Source organism: Adiantum capillus-veneris, chromosome 27 (genome assembly GCF_014529385.1).
Source record: "Adiantum capillus-veneris isolate H3 chromosome 27, ASM1452938v2, whole genome shotgun sequence".
Taxonomy (NCBI): domain Eukaryota; kingdom Viridiplantae; phylum Streptophyta; class Polypodiopsida; order Polypodiales; family Pteridaceae; genus Adiantum; species Adiantum capillus-veneris.
In genome coordinates, this window is record NC_140957.1 from 122,547,048 (window position 1) to 122,574,344 (window position 27,297).

General features: G+C 44.3%; 1 long non-coding RNA gene across 1 annotated transcript in view; it reads left to right on the forward strand.

Annotated features, from left to right (window-relative positions):
- Positions 1-26,662, forward strand: part of LOC147422681 (uncharacterized) — a 68,367-nt gene extending 41,705 nt beyond the window's left edge. Inside the window, exons 3-4 of the long non-coding RNA XR_015186785.1 lie at positions 26,232-26,295; positions 26,399-26,662. This is a non-coding gene — a long non-coding RNA (uncharacterized LOC147422681). The remainder of the gene's footprint in view (positions 1-26,231; positions 26,296-26,398) is intronic.
- Positions 26,663-27,297: the final 635 nt, after the last annotated feature.

Genomic DNA, 27,297 nt, shown 5'->3' on the forward strand with positions numbered 1-27,297 from the left:
GCTCAGAGAAGATGCAGGAAACTCTTGAAGAAACCCAAGCTATAGTTGCTGAGGCAAAGGCAAGCCTTCCTGTTCTCTCATACAGTAAAATCCAAAGATATGTCTTTACTGATCACGCAATGACTCTGCTACAACTCTGGGATTTGCGAGTTGTGTTGCAAGCCACAAGGATTGCTTTTCAGACAGATATTATTAAGCAAGTTCTTGATTCCTTTGATGCTGAAACTAGCAGTGCTGTGATAAATAATAGGAAGGTGTCAGTGACACCAGAGGCCATTGCATTTGCATTCCGGATGCCTAATGAGCCCAAACCGCCTGTGGCAACTGCATAGCAAATAAGTACCGCTCTAAAGGAGGACGAAACAACTAGAAAGAAGCGCAAGGCAAGTGCTCAAGGAGTTCCAATAGCAGGACTGGAAGCCTCCGCTGCTTACAGGTTTGTAGCAGAAGCAGTCAGTCTTAAGAATAACCCAACGTACGTATCAGAGAAATTATTTGCTATGCTGTTGGCCAAGATACTGGATCCACAAGTCCATATCAATCTGTGTCAAATACTCTCGCATAATGTACTCCAACAGACTGCCAAGTTGAAATCTCAAACTGTTTTCAAGGCATGGTATGTTTGGCAATTTCTGTATTGGGCTACTGCTGCAGATGTTAATGAGCAGGTAAAGCAGGCATGGAGTGAGCAGCCCATTTTTGAACCAAAGAAGATTGAACTGTCCTCAGACGACGAGGAAACAGACAGTCAAACAATTTCCAAGGACCTTAAAAGGAAAGCCACTGCAGAGGAAGCTGGCAGTTCAAAGAAACCAAGAATTACACTGACCAAAAGCAGTGAATTCTTGAAGCAAATCGAAAGCCAGGTTAAGGCAGCTAGCACTGAGACAACTGTACCTGATCAGTCAGTTATCAAACTTACAGTTGCTACTGGCTCTGGGAAGGATCAGGTAAAGCCAGTCACTGAGGCGAAGGAACCAGATCAGTCAGGAGACAAAGGCAAGAATCAACTGGATAAGGGGAAGGGTCCAGCGTCCTCAACTGTGTCTGAAACAGTTCCTGCCATTTTTGGAAACCCTCTGCAACTGGTTAAAAAGGATAAGTTGCAGCAAATGCAAACTCAAAAATTGAGAGGGCATCTCTTACTCACCAAAACTGATTATGCATCTCTACCTTATGTGGCTCCTGTGGCAATATATGAACCTGTCGATTCTGATCCAACCACGGTCAAAGATAGATGTTCAGTACTAATACAGTCTTCTTGGAATACCATTGTCAGCTGTATGGGACAATTGGTGGAGGCTGCTGGATCAGAAGACGAGATCAAAAAGCTTAAGGCTGATTTGGCAGAAGCACAGCATCAGATTGCAACACTCCAGAAAGCCCAGGAAGTGCAGAACATACAACACAGGGTACTAGAAGCTCAATCAGCAAGAGCTCAAGAGTTGTTGAACAAAAAGCTAGCCAAAGCTGAGTCTGAAATTATGCTCATGAAGAGTCAAAGGAATGAGGCACTGAGAGCTGCAGAGCGAGCTGAGACAAGGCTCAGAATGAAGCGGACAGAATTCAGGAAGCTGCTAATGCACCATACAGCTCTGAAGCGTTAGCTGATTGACAGATACATCTACAATAGCCTGTCTGAAATTTTAAACCCCGCAGGCAATGCTGTTTTTGACCTAGAAAATTTAAAGTCCTTAATGGAAAGTTTGCAGAGTGATTTGCAGGACAAGGTGGGTGAGTTCAATAATGCTCTGATGAACCAAGCCATAATGGATTATATTGAGCAATAGACTTCCCCGGATGAGGAAGAAGAAGATGAAGAAGATGAACTTGATGAGGAGGAGGATGATGAAGAGACTGGGCATACAAAGGATGATGATGATGCCCCACCACCATCTCCACCCCCAGGACCTGGTACTGGTGGGACAGGGCCAGATGAAGGAGGCCAGTCACAGCCAGACCAACCAAACCAGACTGAGGGACAGCAGGAAGGACAAGAAACAGAACACCAGTCGGGTCATCCGCAGACTGAAGAACAGCAGCCCAGTAACATTGGGAATCAGCCCACGGATCAGTCCCATCACAACAGAGAGGCTAAAGGGAAAATGAAGGTTCAGGATGAAGGACCAGTGAATGATCATCAGCATTCACTACAGCTCATTACCTTGAATAAGCAGCTGAGACATCAACAGGCCTCCATCACCAGACAGTATCTGGAGGATGATGCTCTCTGGACTGATTTAGAAAGATTCCAAAGATTATATGTGGGAGCCAGGGAAATGGTAGAACATTGGAAATCTACTGCTTTCCATGATAAAGAAGCTTGTAGACTACCTGCGTATCCCAGTACAGTTCAGCTGTTGGAACGAGTTTCGGAATGGATACTCAATGCTGATGAGAAAGTGGTAAACCCACACTGGCAAAGACAGTCTACTGCAGATTGTCAGTCTTTAGCTCTAGAACTGAAACTTCTGTTGGGTAACAAACCAACTTACCGCTGTATGAAGGACGTTAGGGTCCAACTAAAGGATGTTCTAGTACAACTGCAAACTGCCAGAGGTGTTTTGGACCAAAGAGTGAAAGCCATCCTGGAAGACCAGACAGCCACTAGCAGAGGACCTCAAACGCGAATGTCAGTTGGAGCACATGCAACTGCTCTCCGAACTCTATTCCAGCTAGTAAGAATTACTAGGAAGATGATGCAACAAGAGAACCAGGCAGTTCTGAATTTCCTGGAATTTGTGTCTGATTCTCCAGTTCTCTTGTATGCTGTTCCAGCAAGAGAAACTGAGTTGCCAAGATTTTTTTCAGCACTGTATCCTCAACATCAAGAACCAGTTGATCGACTCACATATTTCAAAATAACTGATGAGCTTAGGGATTGGTATGAGCGATCGACTGTGGAATGGAAGACTTGGCAAACATTGCTCAATGATGCTCTTCAAATCAATGACATTCAGGCAATAAAGGAACAGCTACACAGGATCCAGCTGTGTATGGGCCAGTGGAAGATTCAGGTCAGAGGATTGACTAAGATTACTAATCGGCTACTACAGCTCACGGTCGAATCTTCCAAACTGCCTGAGAAAGACATTGCAGCAAAGCCGGGTTTGGCACCGTAGTACAGGGAGATGGCTGAGATTCTTTTCGAAGCTTGCGTCAAAACAAATCAGCCTCTTCCAGAAGGATGGATCCATACTGCTTCGCATTGTCATAAACTGGCCAGAACCAGATTGAGCAAGGGCAGGCGTACACTCTATGATCCTGACACCAAAACCTATCATTCTCTCACACCTTATGAGGTAGAGATGACCACAGACCGGCGGGATCAGCTTGAGCAGGAGGCCTTTTACTGACTGATTCAAAAGGAGAATGCTGATGCTGAGACTTCTCAGGCACCAACACGGTCAAAGAGCAAGGGCAAAAGGAAGACGGTCCAATGGAAGGATACTGGGTAGTTCTATCTCAGAATTTAGGGGCGACTTTTCTTCTCAGCAAGCAGGGAGAGATGACAGCTCCACCTTAGCCTTTTCAGCTGCCTCTCGAAATCGGGATCTTTCTAGAGCTCTGCATCCTTCACCATCTTCTCAATGTCAAACTCTGACAATCCATCAGAAGATGGCTTGTCAACATCAGAACCAGACGATGGATTTTTTCAGTCTCACATCAGAATCAGACAGGAGAATTTTTCAAAAATTTTGGAATCTTGCCAAAATTCAAGAAAAAGAGAAGGATGTAGACGGTTGGAGAGTCACCATGTGGGAACGTGTTCTTAGAAGATGGGCAGCGAATCACTTAGTAATTACTAGAGTAATTACTACAGTAAAACCGAAGCATATAAATAAGGCCCATTACATTGATATGCGGCGGCAATTGTAATCACTTGTATTAGCGCTTTGGGCTATAATTGCACTTGAGTATCAGTGATAGTATTGTTGGCTATACTTTTTCTCTGTAATCATATTCGCTGTAATCTCAATCATGGTATATGTTCAGTGATACTTACTTCTCAACAGTCTTCTGAATCTGAGTCTGAATCTGAACTTTATTCCAGTCTATAAGTCTGATTCTCATTTCAGTATCCACATTTCAATCTAGTCTCTGATTTCTGTCTAGTCTGATGTTTGAAATCTTTCCACACGAGTAGCTGAAATCCTTCAGCACTGGAATTAGCTGTCTCAAGAGATCAGCTTCAATTCCACCGCATGATGAAGCCCGTGTAAAACCAGTTCACATCTATCTTTGAACAAATTGATAGTTGTAAGGTGCAACGGAATGAGTGTTTGAACTTTGCTCAAGATGAGTGCTCTGAACTGTGCTCAAGGTTCCTTTTTGTTCTTATGGAAGGGAGAGCCTTCCGTTCTTAATGAGAGAGTGCAATGGACACAAACAAAGTGAATGGACACTGTGCGTGAAAGTGTATGAGACTGAGAGATAGAGAGAACACTAGAGACGTTGTAAAACCCTCCTCCGAAGGCCCCACTCTCTATGGCGAGAGCGGTCTACTTATGATTGCACAAATCTCTACAATGCTTGGACTTGCCGACGATGTCGACGACGACGAGACGGGCTGAAGTCTGAGAATGCTAAGGGCTGAAATCTGCAAATCTTTATCTGCTGAATTCTGACTCTATGTCGGTCACGATGTTGATGGTGACGATGCGACGACAACGTGCTGAAAACACAGATGCTGAAATCTGCGTTTTCCGGGCTGAAATTGTAAACCTTGCGGAAACTGACCGTGTGGCGAGGAACTGTTGCGGGAAGGTGAGACCTGCGAGGTTCAGGACTTGATCTGCGGTGTCTAAGGGCTGAAAACTGAAAACATTGGTGGTTCTTGATGATTCGTCGCGGTAAATCTGCAAAACGTTGGGGCTGATCTGTAAATAAAAAACGCTAGGGCTGAAAATGGCTCTGATGTCGCCGGATGGCTTGCAACTGCAAAACGCTAGGTCTCTTGTTGAGTCTTCTGTTGCTCGCCAGGGATCTGCAAGAGCAAAAACACTGGCTGATCTGGTCCAAAAACGCTAGGTGGTTGCTGTGGAGCAAAAACGCTAGGGCTTTGGGTTCTGTTGAGAAGTTGCCTGTTGAGCGAGTGCTCCTGCTACCTCTTCTGCCAATTAGTGCTAGCCTAGGTTTGCTTATATACAAACTTACTCAATTCGCCCTACTTACGTTCCAACAAAAGTCACTTAAAAATAATAAGTGAAAAATGTCAAAAATAGGGAAAATAGGCTCAATGCATTGGAAAATTCCCCTGAAGGATTCTGATGGGAATGCTTATGATCATGCTGTGTGCAACCAGAGGATATGCATCTAATCTAAGTATCTGGGCATGCATGGTCTGCGAACAGACTCACAAAAGTGCCAGAACACTTCTAATCTAGACTGACTGGACTGACGGAACCCTTGTGGTACTGTAGCTTGTCCACGGACACATAGGGTTGGATGTGTCATGTGACATCCCCTTGTTTTCAAAGTGAGATATTGGTACCGAACTGTATGGCGTCGAGGGAGATCGCCAATAGCATCCGGAATCCTGGAAGGGACTCTTCGTCGACTCAATCTGATGTGTGGGTCGTGTGGTACTTGAACTTCGTAAAGGTCTGCAACGCTTGCTTCTTTGGGCAGCGCCGAAAGCGACACAAAGTCTTCTGTGGCTCCTTCAATGCTTCAACTTTGTCGAGAGTCATGCTTCCTTCTTCTTCAAGAATCTCCATGGCTGAAAATTCATGAAACCATTTGCAACACAAAACCATGAACATACCTGTTCCATGTAAAGTGAGTAGAAAAAATCTTGTCGTCCTAATAGACTGTGCATGCAATGTAGATGAACAAAGAGACAGAGTGCCAAACCGTTCACCACACACACGCAAACAATGAGATCGAATCTTTCTCTTATGATCTAGAGCAATCAACTGTGGCAATTCACAACGGAAATGCCCATGCTTGTGAAGTGATAGAGGGGCTAGCGATGGGTGTAGAAGAACCCACGAGCAGAGAGAGAGAGAGAGAGCACGAGCGCTGTTGCAGAGAGAAGGAGAGAGTGTACGATTTTCTTAGTGTGTTTCTTGGGCACACTACTAAAAGTCCTATGTTTTATTATTATGTAAGGGTACAAACTTATGACCATTTAAATGGCCTCTGTGAACACACTCAAGTATAAAAGAACGAATAAATGAGTAAGAGAGGCTATAAGAGGGCCTTTAGACCCAACAACCTCCCACTTAAAGGCTCAACGTGGTACCTTTAAGTAACTCCCACTAAGTGTAAGCAATACTGATGTTGTGTCTTAGCAAGAACTTAGTGAGAACATCTGCAGGGTCTTGACCTTTGTCAGTGTGACAAGGCCATCATCCAATACTTGTCGTATAAAATGGCACCGCACATCAATGTGTTTGGTACGAGCATGGAACATGGCATTCTTAGCCAGGCATACAACACTCTGACTATCACAACCAAGCACTGGACCATATGTAGGAAGACCAAAGTCTCTGACCAACCTGCCAAGCCAAATAGCTTCCTTAGAAGCCTCTATGGCTGAAATATATTCAGCCTCTGTAGTGCTCAGTGCCACAATCTTTTGTAACCTTGAACACCATGAAATAGCACCTCCAGCAAGTGTGAATACATACCCACTGGTAGACTTTCTAGTGTCAAGATCACCTGTCATGTCCAAATCACAGAATCCCCGCAATGATAGTGTACCCTTGCCATAACATATACATGTGTCCAGTGTACCTTTTAAGTACCTGAATATGCTCTTCACTGCCTCCCAATGTGGTTTGCCAGGATTAGACATGAACCTGCTAACAACTCCCACTGCATAAGCAATGTCTGGTCGTGTAGCAACCATGCCATACATCAATGAACCACAAGCTGAAGCATAAGGAATGCCTTTCATAGCATGAGCAGCTATATCATCTTTTGGGCAATCAAGCTTGCTAAGCTTTGTATGCGTAGGTAAGGGCACACCAAGAGGCTTAGCATCAGCCATATTAAATCTCTCAAGTACTTTCTTGATGTACTTGTCTTGAGAAAGGAATAAAAGACGCTTCTTTCTATCCCTCCTAATACCCATACCCAAAATATGTTCAGCTGCACCCAAATCTTTCATCGAGAAAGCTGAATTCAGCTTCTTTTTCAAAGCATTCAAAGTCTCCTTATGCTTGCCAGCAATCAACATGTCATCCACATATAGGACTAGCACAATAAGACTACCATCAGGAGCCTTTTTAGTGTAAAGACAGTGATCTGCTTGACTGCATTTGAAACCATGATTGAGAATAAAAGTATCAAACTTTTTGTACCACTGTCTAGGAGCTTGTTTCAACCCATACAAGCTGCGTTTTAGTTTGCATACCAAATGCTCTTTCCCCGGAATGACAAAGCCCTCAGGCTGCAGCATATACAGCTCCTTATCCAAGTCACCATGTAAGAAAGTAGTGATCACATCCATTTGATCAAGCTCCAAATCCAAGATAGCACATAGAGCAAACAACACACGGAGAGTCGACATCTTCACTGCAGGTGAGAAGATTTCCTGGAAGTTAATGCCTTCCTTCTGTGCATAACCCTTAGCAACTAAACGCGCTTTGTATTTGGGTTTGTCATCAACACATTTGATCTTATAAACCCACGTGTTAGGAATAGCTTTCCTACCTTTGGGCAAATGCACAAGCTCCCATGTATTATTTGCATACAATGATTGCATCTCAGATTTCAGGAGCTCCCACTTACTTTTGTTGTCACAAGACTGGGCCTCTTTGTATGTAAGAGGCTCTCCCTCATCAGTCAACAAAACACAATCCAAAGATGGATGAAACCTCTCTTGTTGACGTCTCTGACGTGTAGATCTCCTCACCCAATGATCTACATTTGCCGGTAAAGGGTCTACATCCTCAGGAATGATTCCGTTATCATTTAGCGGCTGATTTTCAGAATTTATACCCTGCTGTAAATATTTTCAGCCTGCTGGTCATTGTGCTCTACCCCATTTTGTGCATCTATTTGCTGTCCATTCTCTTTTGGCTGTTTCACAAATGGTTGCTGCTCATTTTCGGAATCAATAGGCACCATATTTTCAGCCAAGGAAGGCTTTATGGCTGGCTGGTCATTATGAAATTTGACCCTCTTTTTATCATGGTCTACATGTGTAGCATTTTGGAGCAATTTAGCCTCATTAAATACTACATCTCGGCTGCGTACAACCTTCCTGTAATCAGGTAGCCATACTTTGTAACCCATCTCACCCTCATCTCCATAATCCATGAAGATGCATCTGATGGATTTCATGTCTAGCTTAGTCCTCTGATCTACAGGCACATGCACAAATGCCTCGCAGCCAAAAACACGCAAATGGTCATATGAAGCAGGTTTGCTAGACCAAACCTCTTCGGGGATGCCATTGTCCAAAGCACGATTTGGAGAACGGTTGCATACATGAACTGTAGTTTTCAAAGCCTCTCCCCAAAATTCTTGCGGAAGATTAGCTGTGGACAACATGCAACGTATCCTCTCACAAATTGCGCGGTTATATCTCTCAGCCACACCATTAGATGATGGATTATAAGGGGCTGTTTTAACTCCCTTTTAATACCATGCATCTCACAAAAAAACATTAAATTCACGTGATACGTACTCTCCCCCGTTATCTTTTCTTATGGCCTTTAACTTGAGACCCTTTTGTGTGGTCACAAAAGCATGAAATCTTTTAAAAGAGTCAAAAACATCACTCTTGTTTTTAAGTACATACACCCAAGTCTTTCTACTGAAATCATCAATGAAAGATACAAAATAGCGTGCACCACCATGTGAGCTCACAGGCATAGTGCAAACATCTGAATGTACTAAAACAAGAGCATGCAACTTTTTAGGGACACCAGACGAATAAGAGAACTTCACTTGTTTACCATAGATACAATCTTTACAAAATTCAAGGCAAGGACCTTTTACATCAAATCTCCCAAGAGAGGAGAGAACCTGTAGTCCTTTCTCACTCATATGGCAAAGTCTGTTATGCCAAAGTTCCATTGGAGAATGAACTTCAGCCATAGCAACAAATGCCAGGTAAGGCCTTGCAATGCAAATAGTATAAAGTTCCCCTTTTGCTGCCCTTCACAATCAACATAGAACCCTTTTGTATTTTCCAAGAGCCACCACCAAAAGTAGTGAAGTAGCCCTTTACATCCAGCTGTCCAACTGATAGCAGACTCTTCTTAATGCCAGGCACATACCTAACATCATGCAAAACAAGTTCTTGGCCATTTTCCAAAGCCAAGTGAATGGTGCCAACACCTTCAATGTCACATGCATAGTTATTACCCAAGTAAACTTTACCCAGGTTACCTGCAGTGTATGTGGCAAAAGACTCCAAAGAAGGAGTTACATGAAATGAGGCACCACTGTCTACTATCCAAGACTGGGAGAGCCAATCATGTGTTGAAAGCATAGCGTCAATAAGATCTGGCTTCGTGATATACATATCACTTGCCATAGCCACAACATCATCAAAGACGCTCGAAGCTACGACAAGTGCTTCATCCACATCAACAATTTCCTCTATGACCACACTAGAGGCCACATTGGCCTTGCCAACATCCTTGGAAGAAGAGGAGGTGTCATCATCACCTTTAGCATCTTTTGCATCCTTCTTCTTCTTACCCTATTGCTGTTGCTTCTTCCTCTCAAGCTCTTGCTTGTAAAATCTGCAATCAGGCTTTTTATGCCCTTTGCGTCCATGATAGCAAGTTATATCTTGAGATTTTCCCTTGCTCTTACTTCTACTCTTGCCCTTGTTAGCTACATTGTTCCTTTTCTCTGACCTGCCCCTTACATGATAAGCTATGCCACTGCCTTCACCACTGGCTTTCCTCCTAATCTCCTCATTGAGAATGGAGCCTCTTATACCATCATAGGTTAAAGCAGCATTGTTTGACAATGACACAACAAGCGCTTCCCAACTGTCAGGCAAAGTCATCAAAAGAAAGATAGCTTTCAACTTGTCATCAAATGGTTGCAGCCTTGAATCTTGAAGTTGACTCAAAACACCTGTAAACGCATTCAAATGCTCAGATGCAAGCTTTGCCTCATCCAATTCCATGTTTACAAGTTTCCGCATGAGATGAACTTGATTCACATGAGTTTTATTCTCATACAAACTAGTCAACTTCTGCCAAATAGCATGTGCAATGTCAAGACGCTTAATATCAGTAAGCACATCATCTGACACAGCCATTTTGATATAAGCAATGGCCTTTTTGTTCAGCTTTGCCCAATCTGCATCTGACAAGTTTTCAGGTTTTGTTGCGAGCACACACATGAAGCATACATCCTGTGCATGAATGCTCCCACTTCAGCAGTAAGACCAAAGTGCATTTGCAACAACCTCAAACCTGCAAACTGAGGTAAAATCTGCTGCAAAATGTATTTTCAGCAATACAGACTCAATGGGAAGCATCCACAAGTAAATACATGTGTTTATTGTCACATAAACCTCCTGTATATGTGAGAGAGGTCTCAAACTCTGCTCAATTGTACCACAAATTGCAATACATGACACAGAATGTCCAGAATTGCATCACATTTGCAAAAGCCCCAAAAGTTACTGCACAATTTGCTGAAATTTCTGAAAAATCAGCAAAAGCCCTCAATTTCTCAACTCGAATCCCCAAGAATTTCTCCTGTAATTACACCTATAGACCTAGCCTTGAATAATCTTGCACAAAACCCCCAAGTTTAAAGTGACAACTTGCTGAAATTTACCAAAATTTCAGCAAATAGGGCAAAACCCCCAATTCTCCGGGTGGATTGGTGTTGCCCAAAGTGTCCCAAATGTACTTGTAACACTTGTGCTTGCTGTAATTAACAGAAAAAAACCTGTTTTTGAAGAGAAACAGCCCGAAATGACCTGTTTTCAGCCTGTTTTCAGCGTTTAAGCACTTGTGGGCTGAGGTATTGTCTTCCTTGAGTCCGGGGAGGAGAGAGAAGACACCTGCGCTTGCTGTTTTTAGAGAGAGAAAACTACGTAGGACAGAGAAAATGAAGATTTCTCGCGAGGGAATGCGCGCGGGAGTAGGGAACTTGGCTCTGATACCAGTTTGAAGTGATAGAGGGGCGATGGGTGTAGAAGAACTTACGAGCAGAGAGAGAGAGAGCACGAGCGCTGTTTGCAGAGAGAGGGAGAGAGCGTACGATTTTCTTAGTATGTTTCTTGGGCACACTACTAAAAGCCCTATGTTTTATTATTATGTAAGGGTACAAACTTATGACCATTTAAATGGCCTTTGGGTGTGAACACACCCAAGTATAAAAGAATGAATAAATGAGTAAGCGAGGCTATAAGAGGGCCTTTAGACCCAACAGCTTGGTGCTCATACTTTCATGTGCTCTTTCTACAAATGTGTCGTGCCAAGGAAGAGACATAGAATGTGACTTCCTTGAATGCATACTTTTCAGCTTTCCATGAACAATCCGCATACATTCGTGCTCATTCATGAATGAAACGTGCTCAACATACAATACGTCATGCCTAGGAAAAGGGATCACATAAAGACGCTGACTAAAATACAGGAAACATCACGAATGAAACACTAGAACAATGCGTGCGTATGAATCATGCGAACACATAATATTTCTTGTGAGGTTCTTTGGACCTAGGCTCGAGAGCCAAGATCGGTTCTTCCCGAATAATCGAATCGTCCTATGGGGGTTCTTTGGACCTCGACTCGAGAGCCAAGATCGTTTCTTCCTGAGGGGGTTCTTTGGACCTAGGCTCGAGAACCAAGATCGGGTCTTCGTGATTGATCGTCTCTGCAATGAGGTTAGCTTCACCAATGAAAGTATCAATTAACACTCATCCTTCTTGTGAACTGTCACGTCTTCTTCATGCAACTCATCATACTTGTGAGAAATCACATCTTGATCATGCAAATCATCATGCTTGTTAGTGTCATCCAAATCATCATGCAAATCCTGCGTGTCATGCTTTGGAGAAGAAGAGACTGAGAGAGTCTCCTTCTCTTGAATCTCTTGCATCTGTGCTTGCGCTTGAGAAAAGAGTCGCAACAACTCTTGCATGTGTCGCGCTTGCTCATGCTCACGCTCTATGGCTGCCTTTCTTTTTGCTTTTCTTTCTGCGTGTCTGCGATCCATTTCTGCTTTTCTTTCTTTGCATTCACGTCGGATCAAATTCTGCCATTCTTTCTGCTTGTCTTGCTTCGCGTTCTAACTTCCTTTCCATAAACATCTGGTCCAAAGCCTCCATAGGAGTTAGTGCAATCCTTGACATAGATACGGAAGGGGGAGGGTCAGAAAAATCTCCTGGTGGAAAAAATTCTTCTTCGCCTCTCTCATGCTCATCACCTCTAAGCGAAGTATCCATTCTGCTTCGAGTGATGACCATTTTGAAGTCGTGGGTTCTTGTGGTCTTGGGTTCTTAAGTTCACGAGGAACTTGGGTTCTTGCGGGTGTTGGTTCTTGGGGTTCTTGAGTTCTTGAGGTTCTTGAGTTCGTGAGGTTCTTGAGGGTTTTCTTTCGCTTGCAATCTGTGTTCGAGAAGGATCTTCTCTTCACCCGAGTTCTGCTCTTTTCCGCGGGCGCACCCCTTGGCGGCCTTGTGCTCACACTAAGGTTGCTTTTTTCCACCTTATGTTGATTGGCCGGCCGCTAAGTGCACGGACCGCTCTCAATGAGTGAAAAGAGGCACAAGGGGAGGCTGACAAGCCCTTCTTTCTTGAGTTTCCCGTCACTCTTCAAAAACACGATTAGGAATCGACACGCCCAAGCGAACTTGGGTTCGTGCGACCCCAACAAGCAAAAAAAATTCTGTGGTTCTTGTGGTTCTTTCCTTGAGTGATACAGAATACGGCCAAAGCTCTGATACCAATGTAAGGTGCAGCCGAATGAGTGTTTGAACTTTGCTCAAGATGATTGCTCCAAACTGTGCTCAAGGTTCCTTTTTGTTCTTATGGAAGGGAGAGCCTTCCGTTCTTAATGAGAGAGTGCAATGGACACAAACAAAGTGAATGGACACTCTGCGTGAAAGTGTATGAGACTGAGAGATAGAGAGAAGAGAATACGACACTAGAGACGTTGTAAAACCCTCCTCCGAAGGCCCCACTCTCTATGGCGAGAGCGGTCTACTTATGATTGCACAAATCTCTACAATGCTTGGACTTGCAGACGATGTCAACGACAATGAGGACGACAGCGAGACGGGCTGAAATCTGAGAATGCTAAGGGCTGAAATCTGCAAATCTTTATCTGCTGAATTCTGACTCTATGTCGGTGACGATGTCGATGGCGACGATGACGCACTGAAAATGCAGATGCTGAAATCTGCGTATTCGGGGCTGAAACTGTAAACCTTGCGGAAACTGACCGTGCGGCGAGGAACTGCTACGGGAAGGTGAGATCTGCGAGGTTCGGAACTTGATCTGCGGTGTCTAAGGGCTGAAAACTGAAAACATTGGTGGTTCTTGATGATTCGTCGCGGTAAATTTGCAAAATGCTGGGGCTGATCTGCAAATAAAAAACGCTAGGGCTGAAAATGGCTGTGTTGTCGTTGGATGGCCTACAACTGCAGAACGCTAGGTCTCTTGTTGAGTCTTCTATCGCCAGGGATCTGCAAGAGCAAAAACACTGGCTGATCTGGTCCAAAAACGCTAGGTGGTTGCTGTGGAGCAAAAACGCTAGGGCTTGGGGTTCTGTTGAGAAGTTGCCTGTTGAGCGAGTGCTCCTGCTACCTCTTCTGCCAATTAGTGCTAGCCTAGGTTTGCTTATATACAAACTTACTCAATTCGCCCTACTTACGTTCCAACAAAAGTCACTTAAAAATAATAAGTGAAAAATGTCAAAAATAGGGAAAATAGGCTAAATGCATTGGAAAATTCCCCTGAAGGATTCTGATGGGAATGCTTATGATCATGCTGTGTGCAACCAGAGGATATGCATCTAATCTAAGTATCTGGGCATGCATGGTCTGCGAACAGACTCACAAAAGTGCCAGAACACTTCTAATCTAGACTGACTGGACTGACGGAACCCTTGTGGTGCTGTAGCTTGTCCACGGACACATAGGGTTGGATGTGTCACGTGACAATAGTATGTCCTCGAAAGCTAATGGTTGGATCATATTGAAATAACCAATGTTGACCAAGAATCATGTCGTAGTAAGATAAAGGCGTGACTTCGAAATCCAGCTGATCTGCATAATTTTGAATACCGAACCGCAATTGTCGAACTGTCTCATCACAAGTTAAAATTGATCCATCTACTAATTCCACATCATATAAGTGAGATGTCTTCTGAGTTGGCAAACCAAGCTGTCTAACTATATGAGTGCTGACAAAATTATGCGAGCGTCCGTTGTCCACCAAAATGTTGATGGAGCGACCGTTGAGAGTTCCAAGAAGGCTCAGAATGTAAGGTGAAGCGCATGTGAATGTTGAACTTTGCTCAAGATGAGTGCTCCGAACTGTGCTGAAGGGTTCCTTTTACTTACGGAAGGGAGAGCCTTCCGTTCCTTTAGTGAGAGAGTGCAAATGATCACAAACAAAGTGGTAAACACTGTGAATGAAGGTGCTGGATTGAGATAGAGAGAGAAGAATACGACACCAGAATGTTGTCAAACCCTCCTTCGAAGGCCCCACTCTCTATGGCGAGAGCGGTCTACTATTGATTGCACAAATCTCTACAATGCTTTGGACTTGCTGACAATGTCGATGACGATGAGGACGACGACGAGACGGGCTGAAATCTGAAAACGCTAATCGCTGAAATTTGCAAATCTTTATTTGCTGAATATTGACTCTATGTTGGTGACGACGATGCGACGACGACGCGCTGATAACGCAGATGCTGAAATTTGCGTTTTGCGGACTGACTCTGCAAACTTTGGTGGATTTGACTGTGCGGTGAGGCTCTGCTGCGGGAACGTGAGATCTGCGAGGTTTGGGGGTTCTATTGCGGTGTCTGTGCTGAAAAATTAAAACGTTGAGGCTATGGCTGAATCTGTCGCGAAGGATCTGCAAAACGCCAGGCTTTCATGCTGATGCAAAACGCTAGGGTTGATTGGGGTCAATCTGCAAAAACGCTAGTGATCTGTTGATGGAATCTACTAACGTCAGGCTTCTCCTGCTGTCTGCAAAACGCTGGCTGATCTTGATGAAAACTCTAGGCTATCCTTTGATTTGTTGGCTGAAAACGCTATGTCTCTTGTCGGGGGTTCTTGCTGAGAAGGTGCACTGTCGAACACGCGGTTCCTGCTGCTTCTTCTGCCAGAAAGTGCTAGCGCTAGGTTTTCTTATATACTAGCTGAGTCCAATTGTCCCACCCAGTTTCCCAACAAAAGTCACTTAAAAATAATAAGTGAAAATTAGCTAAAATTAGGTCTATGCACTGTAAAAATGCTCCTGATGGAATCTGATGGTAATTTGATGGTAATCTGATGATCATCCTATGTGCAACCAAAGGATATGCATCTATTCCAAGTGTCTGGACATGCACGGTCTACGAACAGACTCACAAAAGTGCCAGAACACTTCCTAATCTGGGTTGACTGAATTGAATTGAACCCATGTTATGAAGTAGCTTGTCCACGTACACATAGGGTTAGATGTGCACATAACATCCCCTCCTTTTCAAAGTGAGGTACTGGTACCGAACTGTATGGTGTTGAGGGAGATCGCCAACAATTTTTGGAATTCTGGAAAGGACTCTTCGCCGGCCCACTTTGATGCGTGGGTCATGCGATACTTGAACTTCATAAAGGTCTGCAACGCTTGCTTCTTTGGGCCGTGCCAAAAGCGACAAAGTCATGTGTAGCTCCGTCAATGCTTCAACATCGTCTATAGTCATGCGTCTACCTTCTTCAAGAATCTCCGAGGGTGAAAATTCCTGAAACCACAGTCAACACAAAAACATGAACATACCCATTTCATGTAAAAATTCTAGTCTTCTTTAGAGACTGTGCATGCAATGTAGATGAACATAGAGACGGAGTGTCAAACCGTTCATCAAACACACGCAAACAATGGATTCGAAACTTGTCTTTCTGATCTAAATCTATCAAGTGTGGCAAAACACAGTGGAAATGCCGATGCTTGATGCTCAATCCTTCTTGTGCTCTTTTGAATACTGTGTCATGCCAAGGAAGAGACATGGAATGTGAATTCGTTGGGTGCAAACATTTCATCTTTTCATGAGTAATCCGCATACATCCATGCTCATTCATGAGTGAATTGTGTTCATCATACAATATGGCATGCCTATGAAAAGGGATCACATAAGGACGGTGATTAAAATATAGGAAACCATCATTCGAACACAAAATACTTCCTGTGGGGGTTCTTTGGACCTTGACTCGAGAGCCAAGATTGATTCTTCGTGATTGATCGAATCTTCCTGTGGGGGTTCTTTGGACCTCGACTCGAGAGCCAAGATCGGTTCGTCGTGATTGATCGAATCTGCAATGAGGTTAGCTTCACTAGAAAAAGCATCAACTAAACCATCATCCTTGTGAACAATCACATCTTTATCCTGCAAATCATCATGCTCGTGAATAATCACATTTTAATCATGCAAATCATCATGCTCTTGAATAATCACATCTTGATCATGCAAATCATCATGCTTATCACTATCAAGCAATTTATCATGCTTATCATTATCCTGCAATTCATGTGTGTCGTGCTTTGGAGATGACAAGACTGAGAGAGTTTCCTTCTCCTGAATCTCTTTAATCTGCGCTTGCACATTAGAAAATAGTAGGACCAATGCGGCTTTCCTTTCGTTGTGCTCACGCTGTATTTCGGCTCTTCTTTCTTTGTGCTTGCGATCCATTTCTGCTCTTCTTTCTTCGCGTTCTAACTTTCTGTCCATCATCGTCTTGTCGAAAGCCTCCATAGGAGTTAGTTCAATCCTTTGCGTAGATGGGGAAGGGGGAGGTTCGGAAAAACCTCCTGGTGGAGAAAACTCTTCTTCGCCACTCTTATGCTCACCACCTCCATGGGAAGTATCCATTCCGCTTCGGGTGATGACCATCCGGTGAAGTCTTGGGTTCTTAAGTTCACGAGGAACTTGTTTCTTGTGGGTCTTGGGTTCTTGAGGGTCTTGAGTTGTTGAGGTTCTTCTTTAGCTTGCAATCTGTGTTAGAGAAGGATCTTCTCTTACCCAAGCTCTTCTCTTTTCTACGGGTGTACCCCTTGGCGGTCTTGCGCTCACACCAAGGTAGCTTTTTCCCACCTCACGTCGATTGGCCGGCCGCTAAGTGCACGGTCCGCTCTCTATGAGTGAAAAGAGAAACAAGGGGAGGCTGGACAAGCCCTTCTTCTTGGGTTTCCTGTCACTCTTCAAAAACACGATTAGGAATCGACACGCCCAAGAGGACTTGGGTTACCTGCGACTACAACAAGCAAAAAAAAATCTTGTGGTTCTTTCCTTGAGTGATACAAAACACTGCCAAAGCTCTGATACCAATGTAAGGTGCAACGGATGTGAATGTTGAACTTTGCTCAAGATGAGTGCTCCGAATTGTGCTCAAGGGTTTTTTTTACTTACGGACGGGAGAGCCTTCCGTTCCTTTAGTGAGAGAGTGCAAATGATCACAAACAAAGTGGTAAACCTTGTGAATGAAGGTGCTGAGACTGAGAGATAGAGAGAGAAGAATACGACACCAGAATGTTGTCAAACCCTCCTCTGAAGGCCCCACTGTCTATGGTGAGAGCGGTCTACTATTGATTGCACAAATCTCTACAATGCTTTGTACTTGCTGACGATGTCGACGACGACGAGACAGGCTGAAATCTGAAAACGCCAATGGCTGAAATCTGCAAATCTTTTTCAGCTGAATTCTGACTCTATGTCGGCGAAGATGACGCGCTGAAAACGCAGATGCTGAACCTGCAAACTTCGGTGGATCTGACCGTGCGGTGAGGCTCTGTTGCGGGAAGGTGAGATCAGCGAGGTTTGGGGGTTCTATTGCGGTGTCTATGTGCTGAAAACTGAAAACGCTGAGGCTATGGCTGAATCTGTCGCGAAGGATCTACAAAATGCTAGGCTGTCATGCTGATGCAAAACGCTAGGGCTGATTGGGGTCAATCTGCAAAAACGCTAGTGATCTGCTGATGGAATCTACTAACGCCAGGCTTCTCTTGCTGTGTGCAAAATGTTGGCTGATCTTGATGAAAACGCTAGGCTCTCCTTTGATCTGTTGGCTGAAAATGCTATGTCTCCTGCTGGGGGTTCTTGCTGAGAAGGTGCACTGTCGAACATGCGGTTCCTGTTGCCTCTTCTGCCAGAAAGTGCTAGCGCTAGGTTTTCTTATATACTGGCCGAGTCCAATTGCCCTACCCAATTTCCCAACAAAAGTCACTTAAAATAATAAGTGAAAATTCGCTAGAATAGGGAAAATAGGTCTATTTGCAATATAAAAAATGCTCCTGATGGAATCTGATGGTAATATGATGATCATGCTATGTGCAACCGGAGGATATGCATCTACTCTAAGTGTCTGGACATGCACGGTCTGCGAACAGACTCACAAAAGTTCCAGAACACTTCCTAATTTAGGCTGATTGAACTAAACTGAACCCATGTCATGAAGTAGCTTTTCCACGTACACTTAGGGTTAGATGTGCACGTGACGCAGAACTTGCTTTGAGAGAGGCTCCAAAATTAAAGAATTGCAGTGAGCATGCTTCGTTGTATCTTCTGAGACATGAACTGTATTGAAAATAGATTTTCCTTTATCTTGAGCAGAAGCTGGTCGTTCAAAATTTTATGATGTTTCCGCATTGGAATCTTTTTTTTAAATTAGACGGATTTGGTTTCTTTGGCCATTGATACCATCTATGGTCACCACCGCAAACTGTACATAATCCATCTTTCTTTGAAGTCGAAGAAGCATTTCACGAAGAGCCTTGTTGAGTATTGGAATGCAGATTTTGGGAAAAATCACATCCTTTACCACGATCAAGTAGAAAATTTGAAGAAGATCTGCTTTGAGATTGTCGATCTTGAGAATAGAACCTTGAAGTTGAATAAGGTTCCGTTGGTTGCTGTCTGAATTGAGATTGTTGTTGTTGACTTTGGCTATAGCTTTCTCTACAATCGCGGTGTGAAAAGCGAGTGCTATTTGAAGATTTGTTGCCAGGGAAAAAATTCCGTGTAGGGCACCGATTATCGCCAAGACGCTCCACATAGGCTATTGCAGAATCCAAAGTGGTAGGGCTGTATTTGTGCACATCGTCCTTTAGGATTGGTTCAAGCCCGTCAATGAAACTGTGTAGTTTATCAGAGGGGCTGAGATTCTCTATCTCCAGAGTTAGTCTCTGAAACTCTGTGATGTACGCGGCCAAGGAACCTGTTTGGCTCAGGCGGCGAAGAGAGGACCGGGCATGAAAATCGGCATTGGCAGGTTCGAACGCCTTGCGAATAACGCGCCGGAATTTATCCCAAGAAGGTGTGTGTTTACCATCAGCAACCCGTCATTGCCACCAAAGAAATGCTGTGTCCTTGAGCAAAGAACTAGCAAATGCAACTTTTTTACTTTCTACTAAGTCCGTGGTGGACAAGTAGACCTCATTTTGAATAGCCATTGGTCCAGCTCGCGCTTGTCGCGGCGACCATTATACGGCTTGGACAGTTTAACATCCAGTTTCTTCTTCTGTGCAGCATTAAAATTTTATAAAGTAATTGAAGTTCGCGATTGTCCACCTCATCAGTTGGATTTGGTTCGTTTGGTTCATTCACTGAAGATTAAGAAGGTGTGGAAGAAGTGGCATTAGTCGTCCGAGAGGTTGTAGGACGACTCCGAGAAGTGTTTTGCATCTGCATCTGATCCAATCGAGTGTGAAGCGATGCGAGTCTTGTGGAAAGTGTGGCCATCTGCTCCTTGATAAAAGTAAGAGCGTCTTCAGATTGACCTTCTTTGTCCTGAGAAGTCAGCATGGTTACGCCTCAAAGGGAACTCGAACAGGTTTTGGAACGGGTACGACAAGAGCAGGAATGGCTTTGGGAGCATGTTCCGGCTCTGGCAAATCGGGATCTCAATAACTTCGGGTTTTGGAGTATCCAAAATAATTATGACTTCGGTGTAGTAGGAATTTCCGAGAGAACAACGTCCGAAATCTCGTCTATATACGAGAGTAATGGGACGAGTACGTCGAATTCTCCGTTGGCCATGTGGCTCGCGCACAGAAAAAGTGCAGAAAGTCGGTGCTGGGAGAGAGAGCAGCGTTCAAATGTTGAAATCGCTGGTGTGCAGGCATTTTGTACGTCAGCTGAAGTTGAAGGGGTAAGTTCACATGGCACTTAAACTTTTTTGGGGTTGTGCGGCCACTTGTAAATTAAGGGCATGCGCTTAGCGTAAAATAATTATACGTTGCTGTGTATTGTGGTTTACGTAAAAAAAATCCAGAAAGCGTCACAATTAGCCAGTGCATGGTTTTCTACGAAGGGCAGCCAGCGTTTGAATTCAGCCAGTGCTTGCGGCAAGAATTGCCAGCGTATGGGGAGATGAAGAGGTGTCATCGCATGGAGAGATGAAGGGGTGCGAACCTCGGGAAGGGGGTGTCTGCTTGCGGGTTCACTCACGTGTTGCACGAAGCGGCACCTACGAAGAGGCACTCCCAGTGAAAGACCTCATCATAAGTCACAGGAACTCCAGTACGTCCACACCAAGAATCACAGCACACACAACTGTATGCGGGATTCCGGGTATGCTGCACACACACATCTGTCTTTTGTCTTGTATATAAATTTGGAGTGATAAAATTCAAGGTACCTCATATGGTCGTATGTACCATCTTTCTTCTGCTTCCATGCAACTCTGGGAAGGGGATAGAGTGTAGCGGCAAGGGTGAGAGGCTCACAACCTTAGGGTCCCGGGAAAAAAATTTACTCTGATACCACTGTGAGTATTAGTGGTGCTAATCTTATAATTAAGACTTCAAACTTCATACTTAAGATCAAATTGTCAATTGCCATGTTAGCATGTCCATACGATTGTGTTAAGTGAGTATTCAACGCGATTTACGGAAGTGCAGCCTAGAGTTCAAGCTTTTGACTTTTTAGGGTTAGGCATCTCCGCTGGTGCTCCATAAGTTGGGTAGGGTTTAGGTTTAAAAAAAAAACCCTAAGTTCTAACCCCTCCTATCTAGGCTCCTCAGCCACACTTTTGGGGTTCAGTTCTTTAGATTTCCTCTTGTCCACCCGGCCATTTCTCTTCCAATTGGACATGCCACATCATCACCTTGTGAGAATGTATTCTAGTGCATGAGTGTATAAAGTTAGTGTGTAACGGGACGACACCACGTGCCAACGGAGACGAACAGATTGAACAGACTTATGATGCTTCAAAACAATTGAACTAAGAGAGAGACTTTCCACGAGACATGGAGAGGCGTAGTTCTACCCCCAGAGTGCACTGGCCCCAAATTGTGGCACCTCTTTTGGGTTTTTCTTTATATTGCTTCAACATGGTATAACATTTGCGGCATTGCTTTGTATCTCCCGCGGGGAGAATGCGAGGGAGTGAGCCCTTAGTACATATTGAAAGGCCCTTGGCCATCCAAAAGCAGTTTACATGAAAAGCTTCAAGTCTTAAAGCATTTGGTCTTAAAAGCATGCGCCCCATGGATTGTCCGTACAATATGCCACGTCAACACCTATCAACGCAAAAGATGAAAGCGTCTGTATAGTCTGCCACATCAGTGCATAATGTGGAAATTCATAGTGCAAGCCACGTCATCAGCCTTTACGCAAGTTATTATTGTGTGTGTGTGTCTACTTTATTTTTAGGCCCCATTGGTCGGGGTCCCATAAGTTGTTGGGGGTTAGGATTTTAATCCTAACCTTATTTAAGGATAGGTGACTCAATGAGGATGTGTAAGTTGGTGAAGACTTCATCTTCTTCTTCTTCTGCTAGGGTTTGGGCCCCTCGGCCGAGATCTGCAAGTTGGCTAGGGTCTTCAGTGACTTGACACGTTAGCAGTTTGTGACATTCCCCCTTCTTGAAAGAAGAGTAATCGTCCACGATTATATCTACAAAACAACTCAAGTTAGAAAAATAATATTCGAGGGTCATTCCGTTTTCTCATTCCATATGGCAACTCTTGATATTTTGGCGTAGCAAAATTAGCCATCACACCCAGACCATGTGAAACCGGCCTGTTCATTCCAAAAAGGGCGGTAGACTTTACTTTAAACCTTGATTTAGCTTTCACCCATTATTAGTCGTCTATTTTACCTGTACTTTCAAGACACAACAAAGGGGAGAGGGATACAGGCTGCTAGATTGCACCTGTATGAGTAGACGGACACCAGATTGGCCCCTAACTTAGGCGCCCCTTTCGGTATTTCTTTATTGTTCAAAAGAGGGAATAAACGCTGTGGTTCCCTACAAGCTGCCCCGCACAAGCTCGGCTGAATTTCCACTGTTCCAGCCCGATTTTGACAGCATAACTGTACTAGAACCCTTCACGGTCAGTATTCCCACGCATTGACTGACTTTCCCGACGCATACGGGCACTTTACAAAACCTGGCGAGAATCTGCAGCATGCTGAATTCTCTGTTTTCAACCCTGAAAATGCGCCAGATCACTTGTACAGCGGTCCCCTTGCGTCCCCGAACCTCCTGGGGGTATTAGGGTCCGTTTAGGGCCAAAACCCTAAACCTGCAAAAATACACAGCAGGCTGTAATTTACTGTTTCTGGCTCCGTTTCGCGTGCCGGTCGCATCCTTAGCAAGTCCTCGAGCTCCCGCACCTGTAGGGCTACTTGCCCTTTGAATCGGACGAGATTTCTGGCGTGAAACCTCTCCGAATTCACCTGTACCTGCGGGGGATTAGCCGCTAGCTAATCCAGTACCTGTGCAAGAGGCTCTTGCCTCGGCAATCGCGCATGAACCCACACAACTGTACATTGGTCAAATGAAGAGCCCACTAGTGGGGCATAACATACTGCCAAAGGGGAGAGAGAGGGCAGTGCGTAGCGTGCAGGGCATCACTCCTGGCACCGCACTGTGCATAAGAGGGAAAGCAAGCACTCCATAGCTCTTAACCTGTGACAAAATCTGAAAATGAGGCTCTCCCCCTCCTAAATTCAGCGCCACTTCTTGTTGCATGAGGCAAGTGCACCAGAATGTGCCACTTGGCACATTTACAAGCATTTTCCCGTTTCGGGGTTGCCGCCTAAAAATATCCCAACCGGTTGCCCAGTTGACTTCACGGCAGAGTAAGAAAATGTTCCCCTTGTCATTCCGGCGGTAATGACGTCAACACATTTTCAGGTCCCAAAATAGCAGTTCCCTAAATTTTAGGAGATGCTGCCATTGTATCTTTCTAGGTCATCCGACCCTCTTTGTACACTGCGGCCACATCCAAAACTGAAATGTAGCCTCTGTAGCAAAGGATTCCACTTTGGCTAGTCAATGACCCCACTTGGCTAACCATAGTCCTTGTCCAACCTTAGTGCTCTCTTGCCCTCAGGCTTGGACTCCCTCTGGACAGTTCCACACTAGCTATGCAATGCAGGGCAGTTAGATTTCCCGAGGGGTGTTTCCAAAAAGTGAAAGTATAATAAGAAAGAAATCAACAAAAAGGATAGATAGTAGTCACACGCTGGTGACACCATGTGATCTGTAACAATTGTCTCTATGTACTAAAGTTACGTATCGAGGCAATCTCACTAAAGTAGGATGACACATCACGATGCAACGCAGATGGTTACATATGCATGTTACATGACACAGAAACGTGTAGTCATTGATAAACATGTCATGTGCACATGGCTCTGTGTGTCACATGGACATGCTTGATCGACTTCCAAAGCCAATTTTCCACCTATCCCTGGATAGGATTGTCTAGATTTCTAGGAGGATTAGCACCGGCAGTTTTGTGGTTTGTTCGTTGGACCTGCATGTTTGGACGAGTCCATTGGATTAGGTTTTCTAGTTTTGGAACCCTCTTGCATAAATGGTTCGTACACGCGTTTTCACAGATGTAGTTACACTAAGGTGGGTATTTGACATGACATGCATAAAGTTTTAGGTTAGAGGAATCCAATGAGCCATTCCGTGCATCAATCGGATTCTCGAGTGGCCGATGTGCGACAGTTTCACCAAAAACTGAACCACGGTTAAGCTTATTAATGAATCATTTTATGGACGTATTTCTAAGAATTTGACAGAGATTTTGCCCTACCTACACCTTAAGGAGTTTATAACCTGTAGTTTGGTCTTATAAAGGAGGCTAGGGAGCAAGCGTTTCGCATGAGATGAGGAGCGCAAGCAGGAGAAGCAATTCAACCCATATTCGTGTTTGCTCAAATCAGCCTTGGCGTTTTTTCAGCAAGCTAGCAGCCCTAGCGTTTTTGCTTGGCAACACCAGATCAGCCTAGCGCTTGCTGTCTACAGCAGATCAGCCTCAGCGTTTTCACTTTTTAGCCCTTTCCATCTCCCGAAATCGGTTCCTAGATCAGCCTAGCGCTTGCTGTCTACAGCAGATCAGCCTCAGCATTTTAGCCCTTTCCATCTCCCAAAATCGGCTCGGATTTGCATTCACGGCTTTCCCATTGTGGTCATTAGGCAATTTCCCATTGTGGTGCATCAACAATCCCACAATGGGAAATCGGCTTTCCCATGACATTTACTCGGCCTTTCCATCTCCCAAAATCGGCTCGGATTTGCATTCATGGCTTTCCCATTCACGGCCATTGAGCCTCTCCTCGGCCATTCCCTCGTCGGAGCGAGTGCTCCCATTGCTGCCTATCATTGGCATCATCAAGATCTGTGGTTTCTGCCCCTCATTCCTCTCACAACGGGAGCGCAATTCAGCTCCTTGGTGGCCATCAACAATCCCACATCGAGACGATCCAAAGGTGCATCAAATCAGCCATGGGTCTTCTTAGTTCCTTTATGCAGAAACCCACCAAGCAGCAAGCCCTTAGGACCCTGTGGTATTTAAAGGCAACCAAGTCATTAGGCATTCGGTATGCGGCTGGAGGTTCGGGTTCCCAGGTTATTCTACGAGGATGTAGTGATTCAGATTGAGGAGGTGATCTAGGGTAGCTCCGATATCTCCCAGGAGCAGATTAGGGAGTGAGGGTTGTTTTGTGGCTGTGCCCGGCCGTACTTGAGGTAGACGTACCTGTTCACGGCGGTGCACTTCACTGTGATGCTCACCTGGTAGTCTGGCATGAGGCGGGTCCCCTGTTGCTAGGGTTTTCTGGGGTCAGAGTCTCGAGTCTTCTGCAGTTCTGCTACTAAATATGTGTCCCAGGTCACTTTTAGTGAGTTTACATATTTATTAGCCATTTATTGGGATCGTGGGGTTTTCTAGCTGAGTAGGGCAAACTGCAGCCCCCCCCCCTTGTACTATTTGGCATATTATTCAATGCACATCTCCGGCATTTGGGCACTCTGTCTCTCTAGCGTTTTCTTTGTCTGCTAGCGTTTTCTGCAAGCACCATCGATCTCCTCCTGCTGTCGTTTTTGCTTATCGATCTCTCTCTATACCTCTAGCGCTCCCTCTTCCCAGTGGCCCACACACCCTCGTGGTGTTGCTTTGCACTCGGCGAGATCCGATGCCCCTTCGGTGGGCGGTATGGCTAGTACCTCAACAACAAGGAGATCTATCGCGATAGATACGAGATCTATTGGCTGCCCGTCACGGAGAGGTGTCTTGGTCGCGGTTGTAGGCGAGTTATTCATTTGATTCACCCTTTATCCGCTGCACCTTTGACATGATTGCCCTACCTAAGCCTAAATAAATTCATAAGTGCAATTCAGCCTAAAAAGGGAGTAATAGGTCCCTCACTTGGAGGAAGCTGCAGAAAAATATAGCGCCAGTGGAGAGCAGAACCAGTGTTTTTCCAGATTCAGCCCTAGCGTTTTCAGCCAGCAGCAGCGTTTTGATCTTCCTTGCCGGATGAGTCCTACAACCAACAGATCTGCAGATTCAGCCATAGCGTTTTCAGCAAAACAGCCTAGCGCTTGCAAATCCCAGCCCTCCCAGCCAACGTTTTGGTTTCCAGGCATAGCGCTGCAGATTCTAGCAGCCAGCGTTTTCAGTTTCAGCCCCTTCCATTTGCCAGTAACCTCTTGAGTATGTTGTCAATAATGCCCTTTCTTTAAATAGTCATGATCCTGCGCAGCTATGTTTATCTTGGCTTTCTCTTGACTGCTTGTCATTTTTGGTTTTTCAGCTCATGATCCTCATTTCTATTTGCAGGCATTGGAAGAAGGCACTAGAAGTAATAAGTCTGTAGTGCCACCTTAATGATTCCCAGCATGAGGTAAACTCTGTTGCGTCCTTCATTTTGTTTTTGCAATTCAGCTTTCAATGCACTGACCATGCTACTGTTGTACTTCTGGAAATCACGACCTTCCATGGGGCAGAGAAGGATGGGTGCTGAGACACCATACTCGAGGCTTAGTTGGCTAATAGTAAAGAGGAACATGGTTGAGGAGTCTTAGTCATGTAAGATTCTCTATATGTAGAAATATTGATAGTATGCTAAGGATGCATGGGCTCATGTGTTGGTTGTATGATATGTTTTTGCAGCCAAAAAGTGTGTTTTTGAAAAAAACATCCATTTAATGACACTCGTCAATTTATAAGTATATTGGCATATGCAATTCAAATTGTTGGCTATTAGTAGATTTGAATGGACTTACAATTCTATGTGGCCTTAAAGCCAGTCTTAATGAATGTATTACATGAAGTGGCAAAACAGTGTTGAATATTTGATGTTGGGTGGCAATGCATTACCCTAAATAATCATATGGCTAGTTCTTTTTGAAAGCCCTTGCTTTGAGGAGATGATTTTACAAACATAAAGAGAAACCTATTGTCTTTTGTAGCAATCATTATTCATATATGGATATTGAGCAGGGATAAATTCATCTATGAAGGAATATGTATGGCCATTATATGTTGAATTATTATTTGCATAAAAGAGTAACTAGCAAGTAAACATCAACTCAAATTACCAATTTAGAAGTTTTAACTTCTAGGCTCATGGTACTCATCCACAAGGCAATACAATAATAAGCTATATTTTTTATTATATTGACCATGTGCTACAACATACGCACTAATGCTCTCAATCCTAATAGCCTACACATAAATTGAGCTTTGTTTATTGAGTTTTGCCATGAGTTTGGAGATTTGTGTGATGCTTTGATGGGCAATTAGCATCTATAGTTCATTCCAAAGGAAGCTAGTAAAGAAAAAGACCCTTCTCAAGTTTGTACATGCATTTGTAGCTTTATTTTGTTAAATATGCTTTGACATT